Raw genomic sequence first — 22,189 nt, 5'->3', positions numbered from 1 at the left:
CCAAGCCCCTTTGAGAGACCCTTCAATTTTTTCATCCCACTTAAAGCCCTGAATATACATTTTAATTCGTTTAGCTCCTATATTGCATAACATTTCAGATCAGGCCAGGGCATGATTTTTAGCCAGAGCTTTCTTTTTAACAGCAAATGAATTGGTAGTTTATGTCTTTAACTGCTCTGCAATTATTAAAAGCAGTTTCCTGCCGACACTAAAATGAATTTAACTGCCAGTCGCCTTCTAACTACCAGTCGCCTTTGACAGACACTTTCATTTCTAGTTATTTTCTTTTACTCGTCTTCAAATTCTGTGAACGCCCCTCTATATTTTTTTGTAAAATGCGTTTCCGTCCGGTCTCGAACCGGGGACCTTTCGCGTGTTAGGCGAACGTGATAACCACTACACTACGGAAACTCACATGTGTTTACCCCGAAGCCATTTCAACACATCTCAAAGAAGCGAAGAGCAGTACCGTGGTACATTGCCTTTATTTATGATTGCATTTATAAGGCGACATCATAAATGATTCCCAAAATTGTTTTAACTCTGTTTATTTACTGTCTCCGTTTGTGATGTTGTCCTGCTCCGGCCTGCTGCAGCTAATTACTCTACATACAATTATATTCGGACTTTTTGTGAACAAGCACACTTTCCGCTATGACTAGTACACAGCTAGTTTCAGAGACAACTCGGCTCTGAGTCAAAGGTCACCGCCAGGGTTTGAACGAGTCACCAGGACTGAAGAGTCTCGAGTTATAGGACTTTCCAGAGCTCTTTTCACCATATTGGATTGAAAACGGCAACAACGTGAAACTTTGAAACCCGGCTCTTCCTCTTCTGTTTTTAAGTTCAGTTTAAAAATCATGAGACCCCGAAACTGGAGGCAGCCAATGTGTGCAGCAGCTGTCGGGATTGACCGCACCCAGCGCACCCCACAACTGTGCAGCCCTGAACCCCGCTCTACCGCGATCTGCACCCTCTGAGCCCAGAGTGAGCTTCAGCTGCAAAGTAAAAACACAAACTCTGATGATAGCCATAAAATGTGACTTTTACCTTTGGGAAAGGAAGCATTCCTGTTCTGAGCCCCGATGGAGTCACGGGCGCCTGTAGTTGCATGTCAGGATGGCCGAGCGGTCTAAGGCGCTGCGTTCAGGTCGCAGTCTCCTCTGGAGGCGTGGGTTCGAATCCCACTTCTGACAGGTTTTTTTGCGTCTTCATTCAGTGTTTATTCCAAGCACCCGTATCTCAGACAATTACATAAGCATGGCATAGTTCCGTAAATTGTAGCGCAGATCTACTTTCCGTTACTTGTACTGGTCTCATGCAGGGGGCTCTTGAAACAGTAACTTCAAAACTATTCACCAAATGGCCTTCACTAGAAGGACTTAGATCACGCGTAGCTATCAGTGGCACCAGGGTCCACAGCGTTCCAGTTATAGCTGTGTTTTTTACTTCAATATTCAAGGGATGGAAAACCCTTTCTATGCCCCTGCCTCGCGCCGAGGAGTGGAGGGGGAGGAGGGGTGGTGAGAGAGCACCATTTACAGTGAAATTTGTAGGGGTGCGTCATATGTACAAGTAGTTAGCACCCGTGTATATATATATATAGAGGATTTTTAATTGGTTTCGAAAACCTGAAGAGCCAATGTTGTGAATTACAACTCCACATTTGCTGTTTAACCTAGAAATGTTGCTGAAAGGAAATCTTTCACAAATGAGATGTGTGTTTAAACGAGCAAATGTGCACATAGAGGGCTTTTATTGAATTATGTAACAGTGTTTTATATACTCGATAACTAGCTTAAAGTAGAAAATGCATTTGCCGTTAAGGTTGGAGGCCTAGTGAAACAAGGGATTGCAAATGTAGAATGTTAGGCCTTTAAATCAAGCCGATTGTTATTAGAGACAGAGGTCCTTAGCTTTCAGAATTTACAAAGAAATAAAATAAAATATAGACCATGATAGGCAACTATATGTGTCACTGTCCAGCCGGACAGGATATTTATTTTCAAAAAATGTAAGAATTGTAGTTCAAAAATAATTCAACAGGCACAATCCTGTACCAAAGAAATTCAGAGAACATACAAGGAGTTCGAAAGTTTAAAGCAGGCAAAAGAAATGAGCAAAATTGGCCACTTTTAAATCAGTGTTCAATTAAAGTAGTGCCAAAAAAGGCGCCAGACACAACTGAATTTGACATAATAGTTTGGTTGTGAAGGCACTTTACAAAGTCGACGTTTCGATCCCTTATGCTCAATTGTCTGGGATCATCATCAGGACTGACATGTTTTACAGCGTTTGCCTGACAAATTAACATACAATTGATTTACCGCCCAGATTGGGGTTAAAATGACCCTATTCAATCAGATTGCGTGTTTTGGTGCCCACCTGTGCACAGTCCTTCTGTGGTGCGGACTTCTATTTAGATAGCGGGGGACAGGTTAAGGTTAACCAGATATTTCCTTACGGCGGGGCACCCTCGTGTTGCATCAGTCTGCAAAACCGGAGCTGAAGGAGCAGTGTCCCTCTGTCAGCTCCTATGTCAAATTCAGTTGTGTCTGGCGCCTTTTTTGGCACTACTTTAATTGAACACTGATTTAAAAGTGGCCAATTTTGCTCATTTCTTTTGCCTGCTTTAAACTTTCGAACTCCTTGTATGTTCTCTGAATTTCTTTGGTACAGGATTGTGCCTGTTGAATTATTTTTGAACTACAATTCTTACATTTTTTGAAAATAAATATCCTGTCCGGCTGGACAGTGACACATATAGTTGCCTATCATGGTCTATATTTTATTTTATTTCTTTGTAAATTCTGAAAGCTAAGGACCTCTGTCTCTAATAACAGTAACTACCCACGGTCCTCAGTAAACTGTTTGGGTTCCCTTGTGTTATTTAAAAAATTTAAATCAAGCCGAGGCCTAGTTCACAGAAATGATGCAGGCCTGTTCGAAAGTTTTGCTTAACGTTTAAATTGTAGAAATGCTTTATAAAAGAGGTTTTTAGAAAATGTTGCAACATTATGAGACTATGAGCCTATTTGCGTATATTCCTTTGCAGGTGCATCACCAAGTAGATTGTAGAGTAGAAGGGCTCATTGTATATGAGAGTTAGAAATGCTAGACTCAGACATGGAGGAGTAGACCAGGAATTTGAAGAAGCAACTAGAAGCGATGAAGAGCCTTGGACCCAAGGACGTTTGCATGGACAAAGATGGACAAGAGCCATACTGGAAAATTTTGAAAGTTAACACCTTCGAGAGGGGCGTACCTGAAGGCGTGTCGTTCACATTGTGGGGTTTCGTATTAGGGTCAGCGCCCCGATGGTGGAGGCAGAGCAGATGGGCTGAGGAGCTAGAGAGAGCGGTCGTTTGGGCAAAGAGCTTAGCTATGATCGATGATTCTCTAGTCTTAGGGAGAAAGTGAGTGAACTTCTTTGGGAGTCACCACTGCTGACACCTTTGGTTAGGTTGGGCTATTGCTGAGTAGGGATGTCACTTAGTATAGTGTAGGGACAGACTAATCCGAATTCATGTCTATTAGTCCTATGAGTACCAGAACCCAGGTCATAGCAATCCTGTTTAGTCTGATGATTCTGGAATTGATCCTCATATTATTCATCAGTCGCTTGAGACTTTTCCGTAGGATTATGTTTGTATTAGTGCCTGTTTATCTTTTGAACCTCTTGCTGAGGTGCTTGTACCTTCAGTTGTTTTTGGTTATGTAATAAACCTTCAATTTTAGTCTCTAGTCAGTGGTTCTTTGGGGGAAGCAATGGGAATCAGTGGAAATTAAATTGCTATTTGTGAACAGGTTGCCTTAATCACTCTATGACAGGTAAAAAGGTCCAGTCGACCTGAGACGGGATTCTGGAGAATGGTAAGCAGACTCTAGAGTTGAAATCCCGCCTTTCCAGTTGGTAGTAGAGTAGGATGGTTTACCTTCTGGAGTGAGGGTAACCTAGAAGTAAGTTGAGATTTCCCCGAGGCCCATAGAGAACCGATGAATAGTGTCCAGAAAGCTGCGAACGGATGGCGCTCCATGGAAACTGACGGAGAGTGACAGTGCGGCAGAGAGAGCAGCAGGTCGAAGGAGAGTGAGTATGAAAAGGGTCATGCGTTGTTAGATTGCGGTGGTATGTTGTATTATGTGTTGTATTGTCTTGCGGAGTTGAGTGCCTGTAGTGTGAAAGAGGAACAGGTTGTGAGCGCGCGCAACCAGTGGAAATCTTAGGCTCAATGGGAGTCTAAGTGGTTCGGGTGTATCGAACACCCTTAGTAATTGTCGACCATTGTTAAGGGGGTCATGAGGTACCATTGATCGCCCACAGGACCGAGATAGGGGAAACGAGTGTGTGAGTGCGTGGGTAACGGACGCTGGTCGGAAGTTACCGTGTGTTTGTAACCTATCAGTTGGGGCGATTGTCCGGTCGTTCGCGGACAGACATTTTCCAGTTGGTGACAATTACAGTTAGACTGTGGACGTACAGTCAGGGAAGTGGTTGCTTGGTAGGAAGTAATAATTTTCAGTGTATGATTGGGATGCATGCGTGACCGCGAGAAGAACGGAGAGAGTAGGGGAACTGCTGAGAATCGGAGGCGAGTGACGTCAGAAAGAGCCGCGCTGGGATTGGTCGGTTGGCTTGGAGCCGCGCTGGGATAGAGCGGTTAGCGAGAAGCCGCGCTGAGATTGGTGGATTGTCGTCAGGAAGTAAACGAGTGCTGTAAACAAGGAAACGTTGTGGATTTTCATCATGAAATGTTTTAAAGTGTTGCGGAAATGTTTCAAGGGTGAAAACAAGATAGAACCTCGGGGTGAGGAGGAGGCTCCACCCGAGGATACTCCAGCTTATTATATGGCAATGAATGTTGGGTTACACACCATATTGTGGCTTGATACCTGGTGTAAGATGACAGACGGAAACGAAGAATTGACATTTCCTAAATATGGAACGTTTAGACTAGAGGTGTTGTATCAGTTGAAAGCGATTATGGCTGCATTACGACCTTTGCCCAGACCAACACAGTTCGAAGCGCTAAATGCATGGATCAGGGCAGCCCATGAAAAGAACAGAGATAGGAGACAAGAAAGGGTGAAGCGATCAGTTAGGGCGGTCCAAGATGCGAGATTGGATGCCATGGCCAAGAGATGGAGGGTACAGACCATTGAAGGGGATAGGTTGTACCCGCTGCTGGAAAATACATGCGATGCACAGAGGAAAAGTACGGAGGATGAGGACAGTGAGACAGACGATAGCCTGATACAGAGGCTGTTGTCAGAAAGACCACCTCCATACAATCCCGAGTTGGGGGGCACGCTAACATCAGCCAAGAACTGGGAAGTCTCTGAAGGGGTTGGTGGGGTTCAAACGGTGAGTGGTTTGAGTACCTCAGAGGACAAGTTTTGCCAGGCGGAGGGAGAAAAGGCACCTCCACCTTCTCCAGTGACGAGAGTAGTGGGAAGGTTCACAGTACAAAAGGTTCGGGTAGAAGAGGGTGTCCACTCACAGAAATTGCCAGATGCTCTTACGGTACCTGTTACCGTAGGTCCCATAGTATCAGTGTACAACCCAGAACAGAAACAAGGCGAGAGTCCGCTGCAAATGGGGAGTGAGAGATGTGCCAGTGAGGACAGGAGTAATGTGGTGGAAGGGTGGAGGCAGTTGCCAAGGCCCGTAGAAAGGAGCACTCCTTTGGCAGCATCGGCAGACTCCTCAGAGGAACAGATGGGTTGGAGGGGACCAATGGACCTGAGGGGACCGCGGCCGAGGTCGATGAGAGAATTAAGGCCTGATTTGAGAACTTGGGAAACAATTGTGAACACTCAGAGCAACAGATCAGCGAATGAATTTGGGTCTGGAAGCCAGGAAAGTAGGAGGGTGTCTCACTGCGCACCTAGTGAAAGCAGGCAGGAATGGGAACGCGGAAGTGTGGAGAATAGGGGGGCGCCCCACCACACCTCTGGAGACAGTAGACAGGAGTGGGACCGAGAAGGTTGGGAAAACAGAAGGGTTCCCCCTAACACACCGGAAGAAAACCGACGAGAGAGTCAGGACGGTGGCAGGAGGGACTCTAATGGGACTTCTAGCCAAGGTACATTGAGGGCTGCAATTAAGGCAAGAAGGATAGATGTGCTGAGACTAAAATCAGAGGTGGAGGAAATTGTGGAAGGTACATTGCCACTAGAAAGAATAGAACTCTATGAACTAGACGAGCTGTTGTTTGTGGCTAAAGATGTTACCCGGAGGGCTAGGACAGTTCATGAGAAACTCTCTGAATTAGCAAACAAGTATGCGGTGGATCTGGCAAAGACAAAGGCACTACAGGGTGGCCATAGGTTGCAGTACTCGGACCAAGACCTAGAAGAGAAGAGAGTGATCGGATTAAAAACCCACATCAGGGAACTGGTTGTGGGAATCCGAACGTGGTCCAACTTGGAGAAGTGGGAAGAAAGGTGGTCAAAGAAAAAGTCTGTTAGACGAAGTATCATTGAGACGTCCCCGGGAGGAGGGTTGATGCATACAGAAGCGTACCCCTTGAGGGAGGTGGCCCATGGGGGTTATGTGCATGTGCAGTGGAGTAGGGGAGATCTGGCTGCCTTTACGAACACATTTCCAAAATTGCGTGAGAGTCCAGTGGAATGGTACAAACTGGTAGAGAGGTTCGTTAAAATCTCAAAGGTGCTGTGTATTGATTTGAACACGCTGTTTGACATTGTGGTTCCAGGCGATTTGTGGATAGCATGCAAGGTCAGTGTTGAATGGCCCACAGCGGAGCCAGAGCGAGATGCTGCCACAAATGGACCATCAACCAGGGTGATGGCGAAGTATGAGCAAGCAATCACATGGTTAAAAACCAAAGTACCACCACAGGACATAGATTGGGTGAAAATAGATCGGACTAGGCAAGAACCGAAGGAGACGGTACATGAACTTTATGAGCGACTGTTGCAGATCTTTAAACAGTACAGTGGGTTAGATGTGATGGACCCAAAGGACATGGGACAGTTCGTATCCAAATTTGTTCTGGGACTGAGGCCTGATATTTGCCTTATGATACAGCAACATTTATTCTGTTAGCAAACCAAGCCTCTGGATGAGATCTTGAGGTATGCGAGGTATTGCAGCGATGAGATAGACTCGAAGACGAGGAAGCTAAAGGACAAACTGATGTTTGTACAGATGCAATCGGGAGGACAGGGTCAGTCAGGCAACGGCACCTTGGGCAGGAAATCAGGGGGACAGAGAAGGGACAACGATGAAAGTCCGAGACCAAGGATAGATATAGCAACTCTGAAGAAGACGACCAAGTGTCATCAATGTCAGGAGGTGGGGCATTGGAGACGCGAGTGTCCCCATAACCCCGACAATCAGGTACAGGAGGAGGAGGTTCAAGCCCCTCCGGCACGGAAAGTAACAGTGACAAAGTTCCAGATGACTAAAGGGGGGACTTCAGCCCCTAGGGCTCCGGTTCCCCAGCCGCTGAAGATTTCAGCAGGGAATAAGGTTTACAAGCAGATGCCTTTCATAGTTGAAGGGGACGAGTGTTACCACTTTGACCCAGTGACAGGACGGTACTTGGATGGGGAGGAGGGCTGTACTCTTGGAGCAGTACTGGAGGTAGATCAGAGAGGACCGTTTGTAGAGGCAGATGTAGATGGTCATCCCACCACCTTTTTGGTTGACACTGGTGCTTCTCGTTCCACTGTGCGGTCTGTGGTAGTCCCCAACTTACCCCTTTCAGGACAGACTATACAAGTTGTAGGAGTAGCAAATAGAAGAATGACAAACCCCCTGACTGAGCCAGTTCCTGTGAAGATCGGAAGTTTGAGAGATAGACACCAGTTCGTAGTGTGTGATTCCAGTCCTGTGTGCCTGTTAGGAAGAGATCTTTTGTGTAAACTCAATTGCACCATCTATTGTACCCCAAAGGGAGTAGAACTACAGACAAACGATGACGATGCTGACTTTAAAGTTGCAAATACGCATGTGTGCATTGAATTGTACCCTGCTTTGACGGTGGAGGAACTCCCCTGGGATTTGAGAGATTCGGTCTCACCTGAGGTTTGAGACTTTACAGGGGAGGAAATCGGATTGATCAAAGGAGTAGAGCCAGTCAGAATACAAGTGAGGCCGAATGCTGAATTTCCAAGAACACCCCAGTACAAGTTGACCCCAGAAACAGTTGCAGGGATAAAACCCGTGATTGAGTCCATGATTAGACAGGGAATTCTAAAGGAGGTTATGGGCAGTCCCTGTAACTCTCCGATAATGGGTTTGCAGAAGCCAAGTGGGAGGTTCAGGATTGTGCAGGATTTACGAAAGGTTAACAACATAGTTGTTCCATGCTGTCCAGTGGTACCGAATCCATCAGTGATACTGTTTCAGATACCGTTCCGAGCTGAATGGTTTTCTGTGATTGATTTATGTCAGGCATTCTTTTCCATCCCTTTGCATGAGGAGAGCCAATTTCTTTTGGCGTTCAAAATAGAGAACCGCGTCTTAACATGGTGTCGTATCCCTCAAGGGTATACGGAGAGCCCATCGATTTTTAATCAGCTGCTGAAAAGGAATCTTGAGAGTCTGACCCTGCCGCAGAACTCTGTTCTCGGTCAGTACATAGACGACCTCCCTGTTGCGTCAGACACCGAAGATGCTTGTAGGATTGACACCATTGCTTTGCTGAACCATTTGGGAGAGAATGGACACAAGGTGTCCCCCAGCAAGTTACAGTACTGCCTGCAAGAAGTGCAGTATCTGGGTCACAGAATAGAGAAGGGAAAGAGAAAAGTGTCGCCTGACAGGATTGAGACGATCATGAGAATGACTGTGCCCTCGACTCAAAGAGAGGTTAGGATGTTCCTAGGCATGGTTGGTTATTGCCGACAGTGGATTGCTAACTTTTCCTTGAAGGCGAAACCATTGCAGAAACTGACGCACAAGGACGTGAGTGATCCGGTACCATGGGACACAGATTGTATGATGGCCTTTCTCGAACTGCGAGAGGACCTGTGTCACGCTCCGGCTCTGGGAATGCCCGATTACACCAAATCATTTGCATTGTTCTGCTGTGAGAGAGAGGGGTGTGCATTGGCAGTCTTAGTGCAAGACCATGGAGGAGTCCGTAGACCAGTTGCATACTTCTCGGCTACCTTAGATCCAGTAGCCGCAGCGTTGCCCGGATGTCTCAAATCCGTTGCTGCAACAGGTGTCAGCATTGAAAGATGTGAAAGTATCGTAATAGGATATCCACTGACAGTGCATGTACCTCATTCGGTGGAATTGTTGATGACCAGGACCAAGACAAGTCAAGTCAAGTCAAGTCAAAACATTTATATAGCGCACTACATACCCAGAGGGTTTCAAGGCGCTTAGGAAGGGGAGGTGGATTATTTGTCAAAAATCCATGTTTTAAGCTGCTTTCTGAAGGCTAGGTGGTTCTGGGTGAGGCGAAGGTAAGCGGGGAGTGAGTTCCATGTTTTGGCAGCCAGGTATGAGAAGGATCTGCCTCCCATGGTGGTCTTGTTGATGCGAGGAACAGTGGCGAAGGCTTGGTTGGAAGAGCGAAGTTGGCGGGAGGGGGTGTAGAAGGACAGTCGAGAGTTGAGGCAATCTGGTCCGATGTCGTAGAGTGATTTGTGTGCGTGGGTAAGCAGTCGGAAAGTGATCCTCTTATTGACGGGTAGCCAGTGGAGGTCTTTAAGGTGACCAGAGATGTGTTCGTTGCGTGGGATGTCTAATATGAGCCTGGCTGAGGCGTTTTGGATTCGTTGTAGTTTCTTCTGGATTTTGGCGGTGGTACCTGCGTAGAGGGTGTTTCCGTAGTCCAGTCGGCTCGTGACTAGGGCATGGATGACTGTTTTCCTTGTTTCGGAGGGGATCCAGCGAAATGTTTTTCTGAGCATGCGAAGAATGTTAAAGCAGGAAGAGGATACGGCGCTGACTTGTCTGTTCATTGAGAGTGAAGAATCCAGGATGACGCCAAGGTTTCGTGCGTGGTCTGTCGGGATGGGTGCATTTCCGAGGGCTTCCGGCCACCAGGAGTCGTCCCATGCAGAGGGGGATTTACCTAAGATGAGGACTTCTGTTTTGTCTGAGTTCAGTTTCAGACGGCTTTGTTTCATCCATTCGGCGACTTCTTTCATTCCTTCGTGTAGGTTAGTTTTAGCGGTGCTGGGGTCCTTGGTGAGAGAAAGGATCAGTTGAGTGTCATCCGCGTACGAGATGATGTTGAGGTTGTGTTGGCGGGCGATGGCTGCGAGGGGGCTCATGTATACGTTGAAGAGGGTGGGACTGAGTGAGGATCCTTGTGGTACGCCGCAGATGATTTCAGAGGCCTCGGACTTGAATGGTGGGAGGCGGACTCTCTGGGTTCTTCCGGTGAGGAACGAGGTGATCCATTCCAGTGCCTTTCCTTGGATTCCGATGTTTCTGAGGCGTTGTAAAAGGGTGCTGTGGCAGACTGTGTCGAAGGCTGCAGAGAGGTCGAGGAGGATGAGGGCGACTGTGTCTCCATTGTCCAGTAGAGTTCGAATGTCGTCTGTTGCTGCGATGAGGGCGGTCTCAGTGCTGTGTTTGGCTCGGAAGCCAGATTGTGAGGGGTCGAGTGATTTGTTGGCTTCGAGGAAGGCGGCGAGCTGGTTGTTGACAGCTTTCTCTATGACTTTGGCCGGGAATGGAAGAAGCGAGATGGGGCGGTAGTTTTTGAGTTCGGTGGGGTCTGCTGTTGGTTTTTTCAGAAGGGCGGTGAGTTCAGCGTGTTTCCAATCTTCTGGGAAGGTAGCGGAGTTGAAGGAGCAGTTGATGACGTCTCGGAGGTGAGGTGCTATGACGGAGTCTGCTTTGTTGAAGATGTGGTGAGGGCATGGGTCCGTGGGGGATCCAGAGTGGATGGAATTCATCAGGCGGATGGTGTCCTCAGTGGAGATTGGGTTCCAGGCGTTCAGGGTGTTCACGGGGGGAAGATGGTCAGCAGCTGGTAGGGTGGGTTGGTTTTCGGGTTGGTTGTCAAAGCTGTTGTAGATGTCTGCAATCTTGTTGTGGAAAAAAGAGGCTAGGGAGTCGCAGAGGGTTTGAGAGGGGGTGATGTCGTTGGAGTTGGCCGAGGGGTTGGAAAATTCCTTGACGATGTTGAAAAGTTCCTTGCTGTTGTGGGCGTTGTTGTCAAGTCGATCCTTGAATGCTGTTTTCTTGGCTTTTCGGATCAGTTGGTGGTGAGTGCGGGTGGCGCTTTTGAAGGCGTCCTTGGTGTTGGTGGTTGGGTCTTTTTTCCAGGCCTTTTCAAGGGAGCGGCAGAGTTTCTTGGATTTCTTAAGATCATCGTTGAACCATGAGGCCTTCTTGCTGCCTGGTTTGCTTTGCCGTTTTTTCAGTGGTGCTAAGGTGTCGGCGGTGTTGGATAACCATAGGGTGAGGTTGGCGGCGGCTTCGTTGGCGTTAGAGGAGAGGGCTGGGGAGGTTTGAAGGAGCGATGTGGAGATCTGGTCGGTGGTGATTTTGACGCAGCACTTGACCAACAACAGGCTCACACGCTACGAGCAGGTTATTCTTGCTGCGGAGAATGTGACTCTCAGGAGGTGCTTTTTCTTGAATTCTGCTACCTTGTTGCCATTACCGAATGATATAGAAGATGATTGGGAAGACCATGATTGTCTTGACGTGACTGAACTATGCACCAAACCTAAACCGGATATTGTTGATGAGCCATTGACAGACCCTGATGAAATTTACTTTGTGGATGGCTCATGTGTAAGAGACAATACTGGTCAGTTGAGAGCAGCGTTTGCTGTCTGTACTATTTCTGGAATAATTGAAGCAGCCTGCCTGGAAGGAGTACACTCCGCGCAGGTGGCTGAGATAATTGCGTTGACGCGTGCCTGTCTGGCAGCCAACAGGATTCGGATCACCATATTCACCGACAGCCAATTTGGTTTTGGGGTGGTTCATGACTTCGGTCAATTATGGTCTCAAAGGGGCTACATCACATCATTGGGCTCCCCAATCAGGAATGGCGAATTTATCAGGTTATTGCTGGAGGCCTTGCAAGGTCCTGCAGAGATAGCCGTGGTAAAATGCACCGCCCATACTAGAGGCACTGATTTTGTGACAATGGGGAATCGTTATGCTGATGAAGTTGCACGATATTGTGCGGAGCAGGGATACTCCTTTACTGAACAAACTATTGAGGGACCAAGGGAAAGAACCGAACTAAGCATGATGCTTGAGGTGGCAGACACATGGAAGAGTTGAGAGACATGCAGGGACAGGCGTCAGATTATGAAAGGAGGGTGTGGGAATCGGCTGGCTGTGTCAAAGGAGATTTGGACATGTGGGTTTTGGCTGATGGACGAGCTGTGTTGCCGAATGAGCTGGTGAGTGTGATGGCACGACAGATACATGGTCCTGTGCATCTGGGAAGGGATGCGATGTTGCGTGTGTTCAGGCAAACGTGGTACAATCCGAAATTTAGACAGGCTGCGGAAGCAGTATGTCAGAGATGTGTAACGTGTCAACAGATAAATGTTGGGAAAAGAACACCAGTTACATTGAGTCACATTGGAAGGTCCGGTGGACCTTTTTACAGGATGCAACTGGATTTCATTGAGATGCTGAGGTGCAATCGCCTCAGGTATGTCTTGGTGATTGTGTGTGTGTTCTCTAGATGGGTTGAGGCATATCCCACTCGTAGATGCGATACACTCACAGTAGCAAAACTATTGTTGAGGGAGCTAGTGCCACGATTCGGGGTTCTGACCTCCTTGGAATCAGACAGAGGAAAGCACTTTAATAGCGAAGTTGTGAAGATGCTCTGCTCTGCCCTGAACATTGACCAGAGACTGCATTGTAGCTACCGTCCAGAGGCTTCTGGCATAGTGGAGCAAATAAACGGAACGCTCAAGGCCCGAATGGCGAAGGTGTGCTCATCCACATCCCTGAAGTGGTCCGATGCGTTGCCGTTGGTACTAATGAGTATGCGTAGTACCCCCGACAGGAGGACAGGGCTCTCACCTCATGAAGTGCTGATGGGGAGGGCTATGAGACTGCCATCTATTCCTACAACTGCCTTGCTGAATATCACAGATGACCTGATTCTTGATTACTGCAGGGGACTTTCTGATGTCATACGTTCTGTGTCTCTTCAGGTGCAGGCTGCTGAAATCCCGGCTTCTAGCGACCTTTGTCACGACCTGTGCCCGGGTGACTGGGTCTTGGTGCGGAAGCACGTCAGGAAGAGCTGCCTGGATGTGCGCTGGAGAGGGCCTTTCCAAGTTATCCTGGTGACTACTACTGCTGTGAAGTGTGTTGGATGTCTCAAATCCGTTGCTGCAACAGGTGTCAGCATTGAAAGATGTGAAAGTATCGTAATGGGATATCCACTGACAGTGCATGTACCTCATTCGGTGGAATTGTTGATGACCAGGACCAAGACGCAGCACTTGACCAACAACAGGCTCACACGCTACGAGCAGGTTATTCTTGCTGCAGAGAATGTGACTCTCAGGAGGTGCTCTGTCTTGAATCCTGCTACCTTGTTGCCATTACTGAATGATATAGAAGATGATTGGGAAGACCATGATTGTCTTGACGTGACTGAACTATGCACCAAACCTAGACCGGATATTGTTGATGAGCCATTGACAGACCCTGATGAAATTTACTTTGTGGATGGCTCATGTGTAAGAGACAATACTGGTCAGTTGAGAGCAGCATTTGCTGTCTGTACTATTTCTGGAATAATTGAAGCAGCCTGCCTGGAAGGAGTACACTCCGCGCAGGTGGCTGAGATAATTGCGTTGACGCGTGCCTGTCTGGCAGCCAACGGGATTCGGATCACCATATTCACCGACAGCCAATATGGTTTTGGGGTGGTTCATGACTTCGGTCAATTATGGTCTCAAAGGGGCTACATGACATCATCGGGCTGCCCAATCAGGAATGGCGAATTTATAAGGTGATTGCTGGAGGCCTTGCAAGGTCCTGCAGAGATAGCCGTGGTAAAATGCACCGCCCATACTAGAGGCACTGATTTTGTGACAATGGGGAATCGTTATGCTGATGAAGTTGCACGATATTGTGCGGAGCAGGGATACTCCTTTACTGAACAAACTATTGAGGGACCAAGGGAAAGAACCGAACTAAGCATGATGCTTGAGGTGGCAGACACATGGAAGAGTTGAGAGACATACAGGGACAGGCGTCAGATTATGAAAGGAGGGTGTGGGAATCGGCTGGCTGTGTCAAAGGAGATTTGGACATGTGGGTTTTGGCTGATGGACGAGCTGTGTTGCCGAATGAGCTGGTGAGTGCGATGGCACGACAGATACATGGTCCTATGCATCTGGGAAGGGATGTGATGTTGCGTGTGTTCAGGCAAACGTGGTACAATCCGAAATTTAGACAGGCTGCGGAAGCAGTATGTCAGAGATGTGTAACGTGTCAACAGATAAATGTTGGGAAAAGAACACCATTTACATTGAGTCACATTGGAAGGTCCGGTGGACCTTTTTACAGGATGCAACTGGATTTCATTGAGATGCCGAGGTGCAATCGCCTCAGGTATGTCTTGGTGATTGTGTGTGTGTTCTCTAGATGGGTTGAGGCATATCCCACTCGTAGATGCGATACACTCACAGTAGCAAAACTATTGTTGAGGGAGCTAGTGCCACGATTCGGGGTTCCGACCTCCTTGGAATCGGACAGAGGAAAGCACTTTAATAGCGAAGTTGTGAAGATGCTCTGCTCTGCCCTGAACATTGACCAGAGACTGCATTGTAGCTACCGTCCAGAGGCTTCTGGCATAGTGGAGCAAATAAACGGAACGCTCAAGGCCCGAATGGCGAAGGTGTGCTCATCCACATCCCTGAAGTGGTCCGATGCGTTGCCGTTGGTACTAATGAGTATGCGTAGTACCCCCAACAGGAGGACAGGGCTCTCACCTCATGAAGTGCTGATGGGGAGGGCTATGAGACTGCCATCTATTCCTACAACTGCCTTGCTGAATATCACAGATGACCTGATTCTTGATTACTGCAGGGGACTTTCTGATGTCATACGTTCTGTGTCTCTTCAGGTGCAGGCTGCTGAAATCCCGGCTTCTAGCGACCTTTGTCACGACCTGTGCCCGGGTGACTGGGTCTTGGTGCGGAAGCACGTCAGGAAGAGCTGCCTGGATGTGCGCTGGAGAGGGCCTTTCCAAGTTATCCTTTGTGACTACTACTGCTGTGAAGTGTGGCGGATTCCCAAACTGGATCCATGCTTCTCACACCCGACGAGTCCCAGCACCCTTGGAGGGAACAGCTCCTCTCGTAGATGAAAATAATAATGAAGAAGAGGATTCATCAGAGGGGACAAGTCAAGCTGTGGGGGTGCCGGTAGAAGTTGGGGACTCCCCTGATCAGCCAGGAAACGACCACGACGACAGTGACACGGAATCTGCCTCAGAAGGAGGAAGTGGCGGAGAAGGTGATCTGAGCACAGAAGAGGCTGACAGTGGGGACGAACAGGGTGTGCAAACGAGAAGCCGAAGAGCAAGAAGTGCAGAGGCTCATTGACCCGAGAGACGGAGGTGAATGAATGTGAGATTGGCTTCCGAAAGAGATCTTGCCCCTGTGTCCGAAGAATCATATCTGGAAGAGTGAGAACAAGCAGCAGAACAAAGGGGTCCGAGAAGGTCAAGGAGGGTGAGAATACCTTGCCGAAGATAGCCACTCCAGAGTGGACCTACCCTTTCACAAATGCCAGGTGTACTGAGGTCCGGGAGGGTGAGGTCAGTGGCTGTGATCAGTACGATCCCGAACGTTAAGCTGGAAGTGATACTGTTGGTATCTGGACTTGAAATTGAAGGCGTACTGACACTCACAATTCCTAATCCCCCTCTCCTGAGCAAGATACGTGATTTACTCCTAGATAGACTGATTTTTCCTACATTTAGTCTGGGTACACCATCTTATGACGCAGTTGTGCTCCGCATTAGACTATGTGTTGCAGGCAATCGGATCAAGTATTATCATTGATTATTAAAGACTTTGAAAATACCTTGAAAAGACTTTGAAATGACTTTGTAAATAGCTATTAAACATAACCTAGAGCCGAGTGGAAGAAGAACAAATTTAGGGTCTTTCCACAGAGGACGGAGAAGGGTTAGGGCTGTCTATTGTTGAAGCAAAAGAAGAACTGAAAACGGGGATTTCCGCTTGTGAGGTGGTTTGAGAGACTCAAATAACAAAGAAAGAGACTTTTGGGTGCTTTCCGAAAACGAACTACCTTGTGCTGAGACCATGGCGCCTGGAAACCCGAATCGTAGAGCCAAGTGCATAGTAGGCACTCTTTTAGGAGGAGTGATACTCCTTATAGCTATAGTAGTTTTAGTTTCCTATTTTGCACCACACGAACAGCTAGTGAAGACTTAGGGGATACCGACACCTACCACCCCTGTCAGAAAGAAGACAGAGAGCGAAGAGAGAAAGCCTTGCTGGCTGCAGAAAGTCGTAGGTTACATACGGATCTGTCTAAAGGAAATTTTGGGCAGAACACGTATGCAAAGTTGTTGTATGAATACATTGATGCGATGGATGCGAAGGACTGTTATGTGTGCATGCAACTGCCAGCTTCAGTAGATGAGGGTATTAGATACCATCACCTTCCATTGACATATGGAATTTCATGTAGTTTGCTGATTAGTATACTTTATGGGCGAAATCATTTTGAATATTTCTTTTCGAATTATGATGCTGTGTTGCCAGAAGTCCCGAATTACAAGCATTTGAACAAGTGGGATTATTATAAGTCAGAGGACAGACTTGGATATTTTTTCCTTCCCACACAAGAGTTAGACACCCTGTATGCACACCGACACAACTTGACTTGCTCATTATCTGAGACAGAGAAGAAGTTCATTGAACAAGTGGAAGATAGTTACACGAAGCAAAAACAGTTGCGAGATTCAGGGCAAGGCAAGGTAGATTGGACGGAGGAAGAGAAGCAGCATAAGTCAAAAGGGAGTTATGGTCCAATAGCTCTAGATGAAGTGCAGAAAGGGAAGTTGTGCCTTCACCGACCACAGACGTATTATGAAAATGTGTATGTGGGTCATACTACGTGTGAACACACCTTCACATTGGAATATTACACCAAAGATTTCTTGAAGAGCGTGGTGCAAGTGATTCCTACTGTGTATTTTTTTTGCGGAAGGAATGCGTATGTGACATTGCCAGAGAAGTGGTATGGAACTTGCTATCTAGCAATTATCTTTCCCAAGATTTATCATACTGAAGATTTTGCACTCTTAGAGGGAGGGCCTCAAAGGAGGGGAAAGCGAGGGGAAAGTGCTGGAGCAATTGTGGGAGATGTGTTTGGAGCAGCGATACCTATGTTGGGTGTCATCTTGAATGACATAAAGATACGGCGGTTGGCAACTGTAGTGGATGAATTGTCAATGAATACAGCTAAGTCATTAGTGCTGGTCGAGGGTGAGATGTTGTCGATCAGGACAATCGTTCTACAGAACCGTCTTGCCCTAGACGTCATTCTAGCAAAAGAGGGCGGGGTCTGTAAACGTTTGACGGTCCAGGGATGTTGCACTTATATACCAGACAACTCTAAGGATCTGGAGAAATATATAAGCAACATTACTGCAATCCATTATGAAATTAAGGATTTGACACAAGAGAATGCGTGGGAGACAGTTGGCAAGGGATTTGGGAAAGTTGGAAACTGGTTTGCCAATTTGGGGAAGAGTTTCCTTGGGTTTGTACTGAAACCCCTCATCATAGCAGTGGCGTGTGTGATTGGATTGTGGGGTTTAGTGAGATTGTACAAGTGGTACAAGTCCAGTACATTGGCGAGATCAATGAGATCGCAAGAGATGCGAATGGAGAGGCTGCAGGACAGTCAATACCGCAGCTTGAGGGCGTTGGAAATGCTCAATAGAGGGAAAATGGCCACAAGCTCGGTTTAGCTTGGTTCTTATCCTGAGGATTGGGTAAGGGTGGTGATGACACGGGTCATCAAAGGGGAGAACTGAGGGAGCGCCATTTACAGTGAAATTTGTAGGGGTGCGTCATATGTACAAGTAGTTAGCACCCGTATATATATATAGAGGATTTTTAATTGGTTTAGAAAACCTGAAGAGCCAATGTTGTGAATTAAAACTCCACACTTGCTGTTTAACCTAGAAATGTTGCTGAAATGAAATCTTTCACAAATGAGATGTGTGTTTAAACGAGCAAATGTGCACATAGAGGGCTTTTATTGAATTATGTAACAGTGTTTTATATACTCGATAACTAGCTTAAAGTAGAAAATGCATTTGCCGTTAAGGTTGGAGGCCTAGTGAAACAAGGGATTGCAAATGTAGAATGTAAGGCCTTTAAATCAAGCCGAGGCCTAGTTCACAGAAATGATGCAGGCCTGTTCGAAAGTTTTGCTTAACGTTTAAATTGTAGAAATGCTTTACAAAAGAGGTTTTTAGAAAATGTTGCAACATTATGAGACTATGAGCCTATTTGCGTATATTCCTTTGCAGGTGCATCACCAAGTAGATTGTAGAGTAGAAGGGCCCATTGTGTATGAGAGTTAGAAATGCTAGACTCAGACATGGAGGAGTAGACCAGGAATTTGAAGAAGCAACTAGAAGCGATGAAGATCCTGGGACCCAAGGACGTGTGCATGGACAAAGATGGACAAGAGCCATACTGGAAAATTTTGAAAGTTAACACCTTCGAGAGGGGCGTACCTGAAGGCGTGTCGTTCACATTGTGGGGTTTCGTATTAGGGTCAGCGCCCCGAGGGTGGAGGCAGAGCAGATGGGCTGAGGAGCTAGAGAGAGCGGTCGTTTGGGCAAAGAGCTTAGCTATGATCGATGATTCTCTAGTCTTAGGGAGAAAGTGAGTGAACTTCTTTGGGAGTCACCACTGCTGACACCTTTGGTTAGGTTGGGCTATTGCTGAGTAGGGATGTCACTTAGTATAGTGTAGGGACAGACTAATCTGAATTCATGTCTATTAGTCCTATGAGTACCAGAACCCAGGTCATAGCAATCCTGTTTAGTCTGATGATTCTGGAATTGATCCTCATATTATTCATCAGTCGCTTGAGACTTTTCCGTAGGATTATGTTTGTATTAGTGCCTGTTTATCTTTTGAACCTCTTGCTGAGGTGCTTGTACCTTCAGTTGTTTTTGGTTATGTAATAAACCTTCAATTTTAGTCTCTAGTCAGTGGTTCTTTGGGGGAAGCAAATGGGAATCAGTGGAAATTAAATTGCTATTTGTGAACAGGTTGCCTTAATCACTCTATGACAGGTAAAAAGGTCCAGTTGACCTGAGACGGGATTCTGGAGAATGGTAAGCAGACTCTAGAGTTGAAATCCCGCCTTTCCAGTGGCATAACCGAATATAAATGAAATATAAATATAAATAATTCTCTTGCAGGATATGCTCCTGAACGTTCTTATTGAGGCTGCCTCAGGGTTGGAGGAGTCCTTTATTAGCGCTCGGAGGCTGGGCTTTAAGTGGGTTGAAAGAAGTGGGAAAAAGACTCCAGAAGGAGGGTGGGTTATATCATTAAGCGCATGGGTTAAACACATAGGGCCTCATTTATGAGGCCGTGCGTTTTTTTCACGCTGCCGGTGAATCACTTTTGTGACGCACCAGCAGCGTAAATAATGTGCCTTGTTGCACCATATTTACAAAGTGACGCATCTAGGTAGATGCGTCACTTTGTGAACCCCTGCGCCACATTATACCTGCGCCAGGTATAATGTATGCAAGGGGGGGGCGTATTGACGCAAGAAAGGGTCGTAGAAGTGACGCAGTGAAATCTATGAGATTTCACTGTGTCACTTTTAGGACGCCGTTGCGTCAAAATCTTGCGCCTGCCTCACAGCAGGCGTAAGACTGACGCATGCCCTTTCACATGGGGCTTGCCTCATGTGAAAGGGAGCATTGCTGGAGTTGCGTACTTTTTGTGACACACTCCAGCAATGCGTCACTTTTGCGCTTACAGATACGTCAGAAATACTGACGTATCTGTAACTCCTTGCGACATGATGCGTCATACATTAAATATGACGCATCATTGGTGTCGCAAGGAGTGCGCAGTGAAAAGTGACGCATCGCTGTTTTCACGCAGCGATGCGTCACTTTTCATAAATGAGGCCCATAGTACATTTCTGTGATTCCCACAGTGAGCCCACCGACTGGCATTTTGGTTGCTCAGAGCTTTATTGCATCTACAAATATGACACAAAACTCACATACACTTAACACCCCCCAGCACTTTGGCATTTGTCAGTAGTTTTTACTGGTTACCAGATGTTTAAGATGAATGAGTAACAACAATAGTTTTGCTGTAAATAATACTGATTTGTTCAATTCTGAAATTGTGAGACTGTGACTTAAACATTACTGAGGTCAGTGGAAGGGGAGGAGGTCTTCAGAGGGTCTCCGTCACTCCAGATATGCTCACTCTGTGTTACACGTGTCCACCCTTTTAATCTCGTCTCCTCCATCCACGTATCAGACACACCTCATCTTTCTTCTTCAGCAGCCTCTTCGCACTCTCACCCTCTTCTCGCTCTCACCCTCTTCTCGCTCTCTCCTGAATGCACTTCCTCGCATCTCCTTGTTTTCACCACTCCCCAAATAGCACCCACTCAATTGTAAGAGCTGCATTCCTATAATTTAACTTATTTCTTTATTTTTATTTTATTTCTTCTAAAGTACAACACTTATCAACAAAGGGATGTCACAGCGCTGAGTCCTCGACTGACCCAACCACTGAGAGATGACCTTGGATAAGACCCATCATATCATCCATTAGCCTGGAAAAAGCCAGGTTTTCAATTTCTTTCTAAACCTGGTATAAGTTCTGCCTTGTCAATGTTTCGGTGGCTCTGCACCCCCATCACACACATGTGCACAGAATAACAATTGCAACCAGAATACAAGGCCATTGTTCTGTGTGCTTGGCAGTGAGGCCAAGGATTGGATGATCAGGGACCCTGAACACTTTTTTAACCCACTGAGAGAAACAGGCACTGCCTTCAGCCTCCACTCCAGAGCGCTTGCTCATACCCTGTTATGCACACCTGGAGGCGGCTCGGTTCGTCTTCAGCCCGGCTTGTTTGAATCCAGTGGCAAAGTGAGCAAGGGACTCACGTCAGGCCTTCAGGAACCAGACTCGGCGTTTCAGGGATCTCGCTCAGGCGAATCTGGAAGCCAGCCAGGAAGAGATGAAGCGGTGGTACGATCAGACTGCCACTCTGATTGAGCTTCAGCCTGGACAGAAAGTTTGGGTCATGGCCCCTGTGGAGCCTTGTACACCCCAGGACAGGTAGACCAGTCCATATGAGGTGGTGGAGTGCAAGAGTGATGTCACTTGTCTGGTGAACTTGCAGTCTCCTAGGAACCCCTTGTGGGTCCTGCATGTTAACCGCCTGAAGCCCCACTTAGAAAGGTCCCGTAGTGGGCATGCTCCTAGCGACAGATGATGGAATGGAGGAGGAGACCGAGCCTCTTCCTGACCTCCTGTCTGCAACAGAGCAAGATGGGTCAGTGGATGGTGTCAGCCTCTCTGCCACACTGACCCCTCAGCAGCAAGATTGTCGCCAGCTGTTGGGGCAATTCTCTGATCTATTTTCCTTGGTTCCTGGTGTCACAGAGTGGTGCGTCCATGATGTGGACACTGGTGACAGTCCACCTATGAAGCACAAGGCTTACAGAGTGACAGACAAGGTTAGGGCTTACATTAAGGAGGAAATCTCCAAGATGTTTGCTTTAGGGGTCATTGAGTCCACCAACAGTCCTGGGGCCAGGCCAGAGGTCTTGGTCCCAAAGGCTGCCTCACCGGGTGCCACACCCGAACTCTGGTTCTGTGTGGACTACAGAGGGCTCAATTCAGTCACCAGGACTGATGCACACCCCATCCCCGGAGCTGATGAGATCATTGATTGGTTAGGGGCTGCACGGTACCTCAGCACGTTTGATTTAACGTCTGGGTACTGGCAGATCGCCTTGACTGATGGGGCTAAGGAGAGGTCCGCGTTCTTGACACCAGATGGCCACTACCAATTCTGGGTTATGCCCTTTGGGATGAAGAATGCACCTGCCACCTTTCAGAGGTTGGTCAACCAGGTGTTGGCTGGGCTGGAGGATTTCAGTGTCACCTACCTGGATGACATTGCAGTGTTCTGCGCCAG

At 47.3% G+C, this 22,189-nt stretch overlaps 2 non-coding genes across 2 annotated transcripts; one reads left to right on the top strand and one right to left on the bottom strand.

Annotated features, from left to right (window-relative positions):
• Window positions 1–338: 338 nt before the first annotated feature.
• On the bottom strand, window positions 339–411 carry TRNAV-AAC (transfer RNA valine (anticodon AAC)). Its single transcript has one exon. It is a non-coding gene; the product is annotated as a tRNA-Val (tRNA).
• Window positions 412–1,113: 702 nt separating this feature from the next.
• On the top strand, window positions 1,114–1,196 carry TRNAL-CAG (transfer RNA leucine (anticodon CAG)). Its single transcript has one exon. It is a non-coding gene; the product is annotated as a tRNA-Leu (tRNA).
• Window positions 1,197–22,189: the final 20,993 nt, after the last annotated feature.

The sequence above is a fragment of the Lissotriton helveticus genome, chromosome 1_2 (genome assembly GCF_964261635.1).
Source record: "Lissotriton helveticus chromosome 1_2, aLisHel1.1, whole genome shotgun sequence".
NCBI classification, from domain to species: Eukaryota; Metazoa; Chordata; class Amphibia; order Caudata; family Salamandridae; genus Lissotriton; species Lissotriton helveticus.
This window is presented reverse-complemented; position numbering and strand designations above follow the sequence as displayed.